Genomic DNA, 12,836 nt, shown 5'->3' with positions numbered 1-12,836 from the left:
ATCATGATCACTGTGTCTCTTTTCTGAAGCAGCTACAAATTTGGTAAGCATCTCTTCCAAACTTGGTTTTCTTTCTTGTGCCGACTCCTCCTTTTGGTAAAAACCTCTTCCTTTCGGCTTGTACTTCTCCTCCTTAGCCTTCTTGTACTCTTCATACATGAGCCACTATTTCTTTGGTTTTCGCCAATCTTCATCATATCGGTCCCCACTTGAGTAACATACTTGCACCTTTTTGTTGCTATTTTCATCCAAGTCACGGTCTTTAGTAAGATGAGGTCCATTACAATTTTCACAACTCACCCGAATAGCATGGATCGTTTGATCCATTGTACCCATCCTCATATCCATGGTTTTTAGCATAGCCATGACCGTGGACAAGTTTTCAGTAGCTGCATACTCGGCTCCACTAGTAACATCATTTCTTGCGTTATGGTATTCTCTAGAGTGCTTAGAGAATTCTCCAATCATTTCCTTGATCATCGGGGGTGGCTTCTTTGTGAGCGGGCCTTGCGACTCAAGTAACTGCCTGGTTGTGACATTGACTCCATCATAGAAGATGGAGACTTCTTGTTGGCTATTAAGGTCATGGTGCGAGCAATTTCTTAGCAGGCTCTTATATCTCTCCCAAGCTTCATATAGCGACTCTCCATCTTGTTGTTCAAAGTTAGCAATGGCCTTCTTCAACTTCGCTATCTTGGAAGGTGGGAAAAAGTGATCAATGAATTCTTCTTTCATCTTGGCCCATGTGGTGACTGACCCGGGGGGAAGTGGCTTGAGCCAGTCTTTTGCAGCACCTTTGAATGTCACTGGAAGCATGCGAAGTAGCTGAGTTTCACGAGGCACATTTGGAACATTAAAGTAATCAGCTACATCATTGAATTCATCCAAATGCTTGTAGGAATCTTCGTGGTCTTTTCCATAGAAAGGAATTTCCTTTAGCTGGGCGAGTATATGGCCCTTTAGCTCGAACGTAGCAGTAGCGGGAATTGCGGGTTGCACAAGTCCCAGACCGGTGTCATCGCGGATCCTCTTCTTCCACTCTCCCATGGGGATTTCATCAATGTTAGCCATGGTAAGACCTAACTCGTTGCCGGAATCAGAGTCGTGCCCGTATATAGGTTCTTCTTCCTCCTCGGTGTCGTACTCGGTGTCTTCCTTGATTGGGTCTTCGCTTGCTAAAGATGCGTTGGATGCACCTGCTTTGCTACTCTTTTTCTTCCCCAAAACAGTCTTCAAATTAGACAAAGGTGACTTCTTAGGTGTATTCGAGCTCTCCGCATCCTTTCCTCTGTTCCTTCTCAATGCGGATTCCGGATCTTCAAACGGGGGTACCAGCGGAGTGTTTGATCCTCTGGCCAGAAATTCCTGAAATAAAACAAGATAAAAACGTAAAAAAGAACAAAAAATTGGAACTAAAAAAACGAAAATTAAATGTAAAATACTGCTCTACTCGCCGAGTAGGTGCGAATGCACTCGACGAGTAGCAGTGTAATTTTGAAAAAAAACTAAGCTTAATATAAAGACTAAAACAGATGCTAAAACCTAACTACTAACCCTTAGACAATTAATCAATTCAAGCAGTGGCTAATTGTTTAAACTAATGAATTCCCTAGTTCAATTGTTTGGATTAAATAAGATTTGTAATTGGTTAATCAAGTTGGTGTTTCAATTAACCTCTTGTTTGTTGGTTTCTCAAACAAGCTCACACATTAATTTACCCATTCTCTAATTAATCCTAGTTTCATATTCATTATTCCTAGGCATATGATAAAGTGTTTACATAACATATGAGGTTAACAACTCAGAGATGTTCATGCAGCTTAATTGCCTTCCAATTAACAGAAAATAGTTGTTATTAATGCATAAGGTTCTATAACAAACTTAATTTAATAAAATCACCAAATAACAATCAATCAAAAAGTATAATTAAACCATAGGATTAACTTGGTCTTCCCCAACAAAAACAAAACGAATTTAGTTCATAGTCATAGCAAAGTCAAACTCAAAAACAAATTCAACTAGGCTAAACATGCTTAATTCCTAAGGTTAAGTGGAATGAATAACCTAAATTGCCTTAATTCTTCAAAGGATTGAAGGTTAGGGTTTCTCATCTCTTCAAAGGGTTCTTTTTCGCTGGTGCAGCTCTCAAAAACGCTAAAATTCTTTCCCATTCGGATAATGGTTCGATATTTATAATTATCACCAAACAGGGGGTACTCGGCGTGTAGAAGACCCAAATCGCCGAGTAGATGCATAAAATCCATCTCATGCCAGGAGTCTTGACTTATCTTCTGGAATATTCTTGGATACTCGCCGAGTAGCCTCGAGAACTCGCCAAGTAGCTATGCTTTTGTCCCTCATTCTTCATTCTTTGGTCTCTAATTGCATCCCCTTGTTCCCTTTCACTTCCAAGCATGTCTTTTGGACTGAAAACAAAATTTAAGCATTATTAGGTACCTTTTGTCCACATTATACACATAATTAGCTAAAAATGAATAAAATGTATGCTAAATATATGACTAATTATGCAAATATCACTTATTCAGCGCGGGAAGGTGATAGCCTATGCATCCAAACAACTGAAGTCCCATGAGGTGAACTATACCACTTTCAATCTCGAGCTCAGAGCTATGGTCTTCACTCGAAGGATTTGGAGACACTACCTCTACATGACGAAGTGCACCATTTTCACAGACCATAAAACCCTCCAGCATATCCTGAACCAGAAGGAACTAAACATGAGGCAGCAGCAATGGGTTGAGATGTTGAATGACTATTAATGTGAGATCTGGTATCATCCAGGCAACGCCAACGTGGTGGCCGATTCTCTAAGCAGAAAAGAATACTCGGGTTACCGAGTGAGAACACTAACAATGACCATCCATTCCCACTTGGCTGCACAAATCAAGGAGGCCTAGATGGAAGCCTTGAAACCAGGAAATGTCGCAAAAGAAGCTTTGCGTTGGATGGACAAGAACCTCACAATCAAGGATGACGGATCCTACTACCTCACGGACCGAATCTATACACCGAAGTTTGGTGGATGCATAGGCGTGGTCATGAACGAAGCCCACAAGACAGGATACTCCATCCATCCGGGTTCCGAGAAGATGTACCTGGATCACAAACAATATTATTGGTAGTCGGATATGAAGGCAGAAATTGCTACCTACGTGGGCGAGTGCCTGACTTTCGCCAAGGTAAAGGTAGAGTATCAAAAGCCCTCGGGGCTCCTTCAACAACCCGAAATACCCAAGTGGGAATGGGAAAGGATAACAATGGATTTCATAACCAAATTACCCAAGACGGCGGATGGACTGGATGCCATATGGGTGATTGTCGATCGATTGACCAAATCCGCCCATTTCCTACTAATAAAGGAGACGTATAAAATGGAAAAGCTGACCAAAATCTACATAAAGGAGGTGGTGAGGCTGCATGGCATGCCAAAATCTATTATCTATGATTGAGATAGCAGATTTACATCATGATTCTGGAAATCACTCCAGAGGTCGTTGGGATCCCAGGTCGATAGGAGCACTACCTACTATACCGCCCGCAGATTCGGGCTAGTCAATTTAGAGACAATAAGCATCAAAAATGAGTTTTTTATGGAAAACTATTTAGAAGGATTAATCTTTACCAAGTTGTAGAATATATCTCAAGAATTTCGTAGATATAAAGAACACCGAAATCCGAGTTATAACAAAGAAGTTATCACCCGTCGAAGTTTTACGGCAAAACCGGCACGACACCGGGAATCATAAAAAGTGAAGTTATGATATACTTTTTAGCCTTAAAATCTAAACGAAAGTTGTATTATATGTTAAACTGAGAGTGTTTATAAAAAGAACGTCCAAATCTGACTTCGTACGAGGAAGTTATGGTTTTTCTAAGATTTGGCATAGCAGTGCACAACCCAAAACTCAAATTTTAGATCTAGCAGTTTTTAGCCTAAACGACCTAAATGAGAGTTGAAGATCTCATTAATAGGAACTCAGCGGTAAAAAGGCAAACGAAAACGGAATCCGTATGTAGAAGTTATGAATTTTACGTGAACATTTAACAGTATAATCTCCTCGTACTGTTAAATTTAAGATCGGTCGAGAATTAACTGACATAGTCAAAATAAAAGTTGTAGATCTTATTTTTACCTAAGCGTGGATATAAAGAACGTCAAAACGAGCTCGTATGCGAAGTTACGGATTTTAGAAGATAATTAGTTTTTGGGATAATTTGCGAGTGACACATGTCGCAATCTGGGCCACACCTTCTTCCCCATGGCTTGGAACAAGATGGCGACACGTGGCAACGAACGCGTTGTGTTCATGTAGGGAACACACCACATTCACGAACGCGTTGTGTTCGCACCGAACTCAGCCTATAAATAGAGGTACAAACTCCTATTTTCTTCACATGTATCCACTTCTTTACTCCCAAACACCCCCAAACCCTCAAGGTTTTTCCCTAACACCTCCAAGGTGTTAGAAGCAAGTACCGGAGCGCTAGAAGGCTCCAAGAAGAAGAGCTTTTCAGCTCGGAAACACTACTCCAACAAAGTCCGATTTTGCGAAAAACCCGTTGTAAGTGAGCTACGCCTACCCTATCGTTAGTATATCTTATGTTTTAATATAGTAATGTTATTAGGACATTATAATAAGTATTTGTGATATTATTATGAGTTATATAACTGTCGTTATAATATCTTTTAACCACTCGTGGTACGGGGAATCTGGTTTAATGGGCCGCATATGGTTGTTGGATTTCAGAAATGTTATATGCCAAAATGGTCCTGTCCTCCGGTGTTTTATGTCTGGACCCTATCTATATATAGTGGTTGAGAAATATTGTTTCGTGCTTATATAATAGTAATAATAGAAAGACTATTAATTAGTCCCGGTGAATATTAGACTAAACTCTAGTGGTAACTATACTAGGTTTTGACAAAGGAAAATTATGTTAAGACCAACGAAGTTCTGTCCGAGTGTCGAGTCACCACCTTTTCTAGTGAGTGAATGGTCCCTTCCATCTTACACATAGATATGAAGTGTTTTATATAAAATACGTTCTATGTGTGCATATTATCTGTATACTTGTTATCTATGTTGGATGAACGATTTTATACAAGTTTTATATGATTTAAACTGTATATGTATTTATATCTACATAATATGTTGGGTAAAGCATGGGTAGATGAAATATGAGTTGTATGATGAGTTGAGAGGTGATATAGACTATGAGGTAAGGGTGTGAGGCGGACGATGTGAAAAGCCTTGTTCCCAAATGTTGGCCCCGTCATCTAGCAGAGTATAGATGACAATCACAGACTATTCTAGATAGTCTAGTGGAACACTAGCAGGATCGCAACCTGTAGGTGTTGTGAACGATGTGTTCACCGATGTACTCTAAAAACCCGTTGACATGTATTTTGAGTGGACTCTCAAAAACGATACTGTAAATAAACGAGATAACCCTAGCAGTTGTGCCCGAAGGACAATACCGATAGTTGCGCCTCATAGAGAATGTCACAATACTATCAGTTGCGCCTAAGTGATAGAACTAGCAGTTGTGCTTGACAGTTGTGTCATTGACAACAATGGACTTCGTACCTATTTCTTAGGAATGAATGAATGAGAAATAACTGATTCTTAGGGTAGATCCTTAAGAGTAAAGAAGATAATGGGGATGGGTAATTGGGTTAACTGTTTGATGATTAAACATAATAACTATATTATTGTGGGTTGAAAACCCTATGTACTCACCAGGTTTCCCTACCTGACCCACTCAGTTTACTTATATCACAGGTGTTGATATGAAGTTACATTACACTGAGAGATTAAGGAGATATAAATCACTAGTGATAATGAATGTAAGTTCTGTTTATGCTTATGTTTCTGTATTGATGATGACATCCCAATTGTTTTAAAATGAATAAGAATACTTTTCTTCGGAAATGCTTTGATAACGTATTTATCATGTTTTACCAGTGAATAAATTCCACAATAGTTTTATTAAAAGAGGTACTCTGATTTTTATAAAGCATAAACAAAATCGGTCTTTTATGGTCGTGAAAATGGGGATGTCACACCTACCATCCCCAAACAGATGGCCAGAGTGAAAGGACCATCCAAACCTTGGAGGATATGCTTTGAGCCTGTGTGATAGACTTTGGCAAAGCATGGGATTCCCATTTGTCCCTAATTGAATTCTCGTACAACAATAGCTGTCACACAAGCATCAAGGTCGCCCCCTTCGAGGCCTTATATGGGCGAAAATGCAAATCACCCCTCTGTTGGGCTAAAGTGGGGGATAATCAACTGGAAAAAGGAATTGTACCATCCAACACTCTTAATGGGCCCGAGATTATCATGGAAACAACTGAGAAGATCGTTCAGATCAGGGAGTGACTTCAGGCATCTCAAGACCGACAGAAAAGCTACGCTAACAGACGACGGAAGCCCCTAGAGTTTCAAGTCAGTGGTTGGGTACTATTAAAGGTCTTTCCATGGAAAGGGATGATACACTTTGGAAGGCGGGGAAAACTGAATCCAAGGTACAACAGACCATTCGAAATCCTTGCCAGGATTGGTCTGGTGGCTTACAAGCTGCAATTACCACCAGAACTCAGCAATGTACACAATGTATTTCATGTGTCGAACCTAAAGAAATACTTATCTAATGAGACTCTCGTTGTCCCGCTTAATGAAATCGAGGTGAATGTAAATCTCCATTTTGTTAAGGAACCAGTTGAAATCATGGATAGAGAAGTGAAATGAACAAATCAAATTCGTACTCCCATTGTGAAGGTGCGATGGAGCGCTAAACGAGGACCAAAGTTCACCTCGGAAAAAGAAGACCATATGATGCAAAAAATACCCCCTTCTCTTTTCTAACTCTTAAGGGCTATTTTCGAATGAATTTTGGGACGAAATTCCCTCTAACGGAGGGATGATGTCACAACTAGCAAATTAGGGTTGAGATTGTGATTCTTGTACGAAACAATTTCTTCCATGTAACCTTGCAACACCCAATTAGAGAAATTCAAACTACAATGTTATTTAAATTCATATGTGCATACATTGTGATTTAAGCCTCACACAAGCCTAAAAACTCGATCCAATAGCTAAGTCCAATCAATTTTCGGCCTTAGCCAAAGAACTCTCGGCCCAACTGCCTTTTGGGCCGATAACTCTTTCATTGGGCCTTATTGGGCCAAAAACCTTTCTTTAGGCCCTATTGGGCTGAAAACTCTTATTGGGCTTTCCATTGGGCCGAGAACTCATTATAAGGCCTTATTCGGCCGAAAACTCCTACCATTGGGCTTTAATAGACCGAAAACTCCTATTATGCCGAAAATTCCTATTGGGCCAAGCCAAAACTCGTAACCCATTTCTTTTGGGCTCTCTTTTTGCCGAGAACCTAGGGTTCGGTTATGGCTTAAACAAAAACAAAACAAAACAAAAAAACAAAAGATAAGGAAATGGATAAAGAGGGTGCCACCTCATTTTTGCCCTACATGCAACAATGTTTTAACCATCATGTATCAAAGTAAGTATCACATCAACATTTAACAAGGTCAACTCTTTCTCCCTTCCTCTCTCTTAACCTCGGCCAACCAGCCTCCCCCCTCCCACACACTTCAAACATTTTCTTTATCCACTTTTCTCTCAAAAAAAAACTTCCCTCATCCCTTCTCTCACAAGTTACGAGCATCACCATCATAGAAATCGATCCAAGTCATTCTAGGTAAGCTTCTTATGAAACTCAAGTGTTTGTTATATATTTGTGCTAAAGATCATTCCATTCACCCACCATTTTTGTGTGTATTACTCACAAAACTCCATCCACTTTCGAGTAATCTTCAAAACCACACCAAGCTAGGTCCAATAACTTCTTCTTCTTCTACCACTCGAAATGAACCAAGGTGAGCTTCATACCCCACTATTTTCGTGTTGTTCATCCTTTAGGGGAGGGGGGGGGGGAATACAAGTCAAGTTTTGTTTAAATCTTTGGATATTTGCATGCACTTGTGTGTTTATGTAGCTATTAGTGTTTGAAATGTTAATTACCTCATGCTAACACTCCATGCACTCGAGCTTTACAAGGTTCATGTTGCTAGATTAAGTTTATCCTTTTGAAAATTTCATGTACCATAGTCATGGGTAGAAGATGAAACAAGTTCTCAACCAAAAAGGTTCTTAGTATATCTTAAAAATAATAAAGTGTATGTTAATAATATCTTTGTGTTATAAAAGTTTTGTGGATTTGTTTTTTCACCAAAATGGTGAAAATATGGGTTTTACACTCAAAAATGGTTAACTTTCATACGCAATTTTAACACCTATACTTACACAAATAATGGAATATATAATAAATTTCAAGATTTCTATATGTATTTTGTAAAATGTGTGACATGCTAGAGTCATACCAAAATGGTATATTTTGTGTTACAAAACTCCTAAACAAAATTTTGGTGCGTTAAAAAAACGATAAAACTTGATTATTTTACTAAAAATAATTTTTACTAGTAAAATAGTCGTAATATGTTGTCAACATTTTAATAGTTTGAAAACTTAGAGGATTATGCTATTTACACAACATATATTACAAGTACACATGTCTATTAACAACTACTTATAAAAAGTGTTATAAATAATTTAACTAAAACAGTATACAAAACAAAATTATTACGACAGAAAAGTTTACGTGTCATAAGCTGTCTGTCATAAAGCTACAAAACGTGTTTCATAAAACTTCAGTCACGAAGTATTTTCATTATTCTTTAATGGGAGTCAAAGCTCGCGTAAATCTGTTAAGGCACTTGTGGGACTTTCCTTCGCCGTACCTACCTATCATACTCCGTAAGTCCTGTAGTTATAACCAGAGTCTCCTGGAGGGAGAGCGAGGTAATTGTGTATAAATCTATACGGGGTTGACACCCCCACACCTTAGTTGTTCGCTACAGCTAGACAGGGGCAGTCTAAGGTAACAAATATCTTACCAAAACCGACGCCTGAAGCACGTCGTGAAAGGCATTTTATTCGTATCTAGCATGATTGTAACGACTCACATATGGATTAACAACGTTATTTTAGATTTACGAAATTATACATTTCACTGGTTTTATAAAATATAAAACCACACTCATATTTTTGTACATTAATATCACCGCCCCAGGCTAAGGGTTTTAAGACTACAAATTTTCATAAAACTAGAAATATGAGATTTTCTGGGAACAAACACTCTCTCTTATTACAAATAAAAGAAAACAAAGGACACGCATGCAATTATTCACAATTTTAGAAAGAGACTTATAAACTATTTTTCAAAGAAAATATCGGATTTTTTGTAGTTTTACAAATTATTACAATCAAAGATGTTACAAAGCTTTTTATACAAATATGCTTATAAACTCACCAACTTTTTAGTTAACGTCTTTCAAAACAACTTGTATTCTCAGGGACTCAGTGAGCATGTATTTGGGCTATGGATTTTGGATATTTGCTACATTTTGGAACATCATATTTTATGTCACTTTTGTGTAAATTTGTGAACAAATACAATATGTAAACAATGTATGTTGGTATTTTTTAATGTATGATGTTTGGTTACTGTGTTTCATTCATATTCAATTGTTATGATACTATCCAATGACGTCATCCACCCTCAAAAGTTTCCGTCGTTCTAGTTAGGGGGTGAGACAAAAGTGGCTACCAAAATAAAATGAAGGAAATGTGAGTAGCTTGTTTCAAACTTGCAACTTGTTGTTTATTACCCCAACGCCTTAACTACTAGACCATGACTCTATTATTATCTATAACCCATGGAACACGTATATATCTGTATAAAATTTTGTAGGTGTAAACTAATAAAAAAAGTAATTTTTTACACTAATACGAAAAATTTGGGTAGTTGCACGGGACACCCTATAGGTCCACCTTGGGCAAAAAAGTATACAAATATAAAGCTTGGTTAGTTGCAAAAAAAAAGTTTTTTATTAACTCGTTATAATGATTATTATGAAACATGTTTGTCTGGCGTTGGCTATATAGATAGCAACGATTCTACCTTATATATAGACATGTTTGTAGAGGTGTCCATGGACATCCTTTGTTTATAGAGTTTTAATCATATATTACATTATATTTCTTAGATAGCAACGATTCTACCTTATATATAGACATGTTTGTAGAGGTGTCCATGGACATCCTTTGTTTATAGAGTTTTAATCATATATTACATTATATTTCTTAGACAAACACCTGATCAATTTCTAGGTGGACATACATTAGTTGGATCAGTTGCATGCAACAAAAAATACTATGGAAATATACGAAAACAATTAAGAAATTAAAAAGTTGTTGAGGCATATGTTTAACATTGTGTCCTTAGAACAAATTCGTCCATAATCAGACGTTTGTTACCTAGGATTCAACATCTAGTAACGTCTCTTCGCGACCGCACAAACCTTTTTAAGTCTGGATATTACCTTTCCAGTGGCAAAAAAAACACAATATTAGAGGGAGAAGAATATATGATTGAGTCTAACTTTTGGTGTCCATAAAATGGTCGGAGAAATGTTGAATTTATACCACAAAAACCATAACCAATTTTTACGGCATTAAAACACAATTCATAACCGATAATTAAATAGAAGATAATAACCAACGTTATATTTAATATCATTCTTAATTAAGAATTTTACCTAAAATTTAACATCAATTTACGATTATACATCAATCGAACCCCTCAACTTTTATATACATCAATCGAACCCCTCAACTTTTATGATTAAGTTCACGATCACCATTTATTTTCCAACAAAAGTATATAACACTTTTTTACAATTAGCCTATATTATCTATGAATATGTTTAACTTACATCTGAAACCAATTTTATTATCACAAATGATTACCTATTCAATTAGAACACATTGATTTTAGTGATAATTAACAAAATTAAAATCGAAACAACATTGATCCCAAATAATTAACTCAAGTACTTCTTCGTTTGCCATCTAAAAGTTAGGTAATATATGGTTAGCTTTCCGTATGAAATTTGAAAAGATGTTTGAAGGGTTCAAACTAAGTACAACATTTTATTAATAGCAAATGCCAAACTCATGATTAATTAAGGGTTGTAGTTAATTTGGTCTCTATATAACGACTATTTTCAAACACATGAGTCAAGTTATAAACACCAGGGCTATATATAGCTAATTTGGAAGAATTTGAAGAATGGGTTCCCTTGGTATAGTATTGATTGTTACAATTTGTTTACTAACACTAATGAGTCCACCGAGTAGGATAATGGTTGCAAGCCAGTGTTCAGGCCCAGCGGTGGGTTTCGCATTTGCACCATGCTTGGGCTTCCTTGACAATAAGGATCCAAGGCCATTGAAAGCATGTTGTAGTGGACACGAGAATTTACACAAGAGAGGAAAAACCAAGGAAGATCGTGTGGCTATATGTAATTGTTTAAAGATGCTCTTAGAGAATCACGACCGAAGGCGATTCCTTAATATCAGAGAGCAGTGTCACATTGACAAATCGAAAGGACTAGGAATCCCCGATGTTGGACCAACTGCCGACTGCTCAAAGTAATTTTCTCTTCATCCCCTGTGAGCTTATATATCTCCGACTATACTAATTAATCCTTCATACATATGTATATAATCTATATTGGGTAAAATAATATTTTATATAAATCAATCTACACTAATTAATCTTTCAAGTTAAATAACTTAAAAGTTTGACTTAATTTGAAGCTAATAATTCATATGGGTGATACCTTTAAATAACTTAAAAGTTTTTGAAACTAGTACTAAACGTATGAGATTAAAACTGCTCAACTTTTATATATATATATATATATATATATATATATATATATATATATATATATATATATATATATATATATATATATATATATATATATATATATATATATATATATATATATATATATATATATATATATATATATATATATATATATATACTAACACCATATGTATATATAATGCAGAACACCATAAGCATAGAGGGTTTCCAAGCATCAAGATGGATTCATTAGGACAACATATATAGTAATATGGCATTGCATTTTAATCAATATTTATTATTTACTGTTTTTATGGTCATGAGAAATTTATAATTTTTGTATTTTTTTAGCCTATTTAATTATTGGTAGTTGGTGAGCTTGTTTTTTTTTTTTTTAACTTATTTTGTTCCAAATTAGACTTTCTTTTTATTTAAAAACCTAAAGAAAGAAAAAAAAAATGCATTTTTTCTTTAAAAATAAAAACCAAAGTTATACATAGCGATGAACTTTAGAATCGACCGGTTCGGAACCATAACCGGATTTGCTATATTATAGGAACTAGGAACCAAGAATTGGACCACCGGTGTTATGCCAGTTCTGGTTCTGGTCCCGACTTTTTGGTTATTTTTCAAACTAGAACAGGTTGATATGTTGTCTTCCGAGGCATGTATACTCTAAAATGATGTATAAACACTAAATTACATGTTGGAAAAACAAAATCAAGTAATTCTGACTTCATATGTGTAAGTTATGCATATTTTAAAAAGCGGGACATATTAAAAAAACAAAATGTTGAAACGGAAAAATCACAACATTGATATGTTGTTTTTCGGGGCCTATAGTTGATACAATATCTAACAAAAATATTTATTTATACAGTCTAAATTGAAGTACAAATACCAAATTATATGCTACAAAAAAATCAAGTAATTCCGACTTCATATGAGTGAGTTATGTGTATTTTAAAAAGCCAAACAAATTTATTTTAAAAAAAATGTATAAACGGAAA

General features: G+C 36.1%; 1 long non-coding RNA gene and 1 other non-coding gene across 2 annotated transcripts; both read left to right on the top strand.

The window, feature by feature from the left end:
• Positions 1-580: 580 nt before the first annotated feature.
• Positions 581-687, top strand: LOC145044631 (small nucleolar RNA R71). The gene has a single exon (XR_013681578.1). It is a non-coding gene; the product is annotated as a small nucleolar RNA R71 (small nucleolar RNA).
• A 10,549-nt stretch (positions 688-11,236) lies between these two features.
• Positions 11,237-12,206, top strand: LOC145038439 (uncharacterized). The gene is made up of 2 exons (XR_013679376.1): positions 11,237-11,600; positions 12,032-12,206. It is a non-coding gene; the product is annotated as an uncharacterized LOC145038439 (long non-coding RNA).
• The last annotated feature ends 630 nt before the right edge of the window (positions 12,207-12,836 follow it).

This window comes from Lactuca saligna, chromosome 4 (genome assembly GCF_052625555.1).
Source record: "Lactuca saligna cultivar CGN05327 chromosome 4, ASM5262555v1, whole genome shotgun sequence".
Taxonomy (NCBI): domain Eukaryota; kingdom Viridiplantae; phylum Streptophyta; class Magnoliopsida; order Asterales; family Asteraceae; genus Lactuca; species Lactuca saligna.
This window is presented reverse-complemented; position numbering and strand designations above follow the sequence as displayed.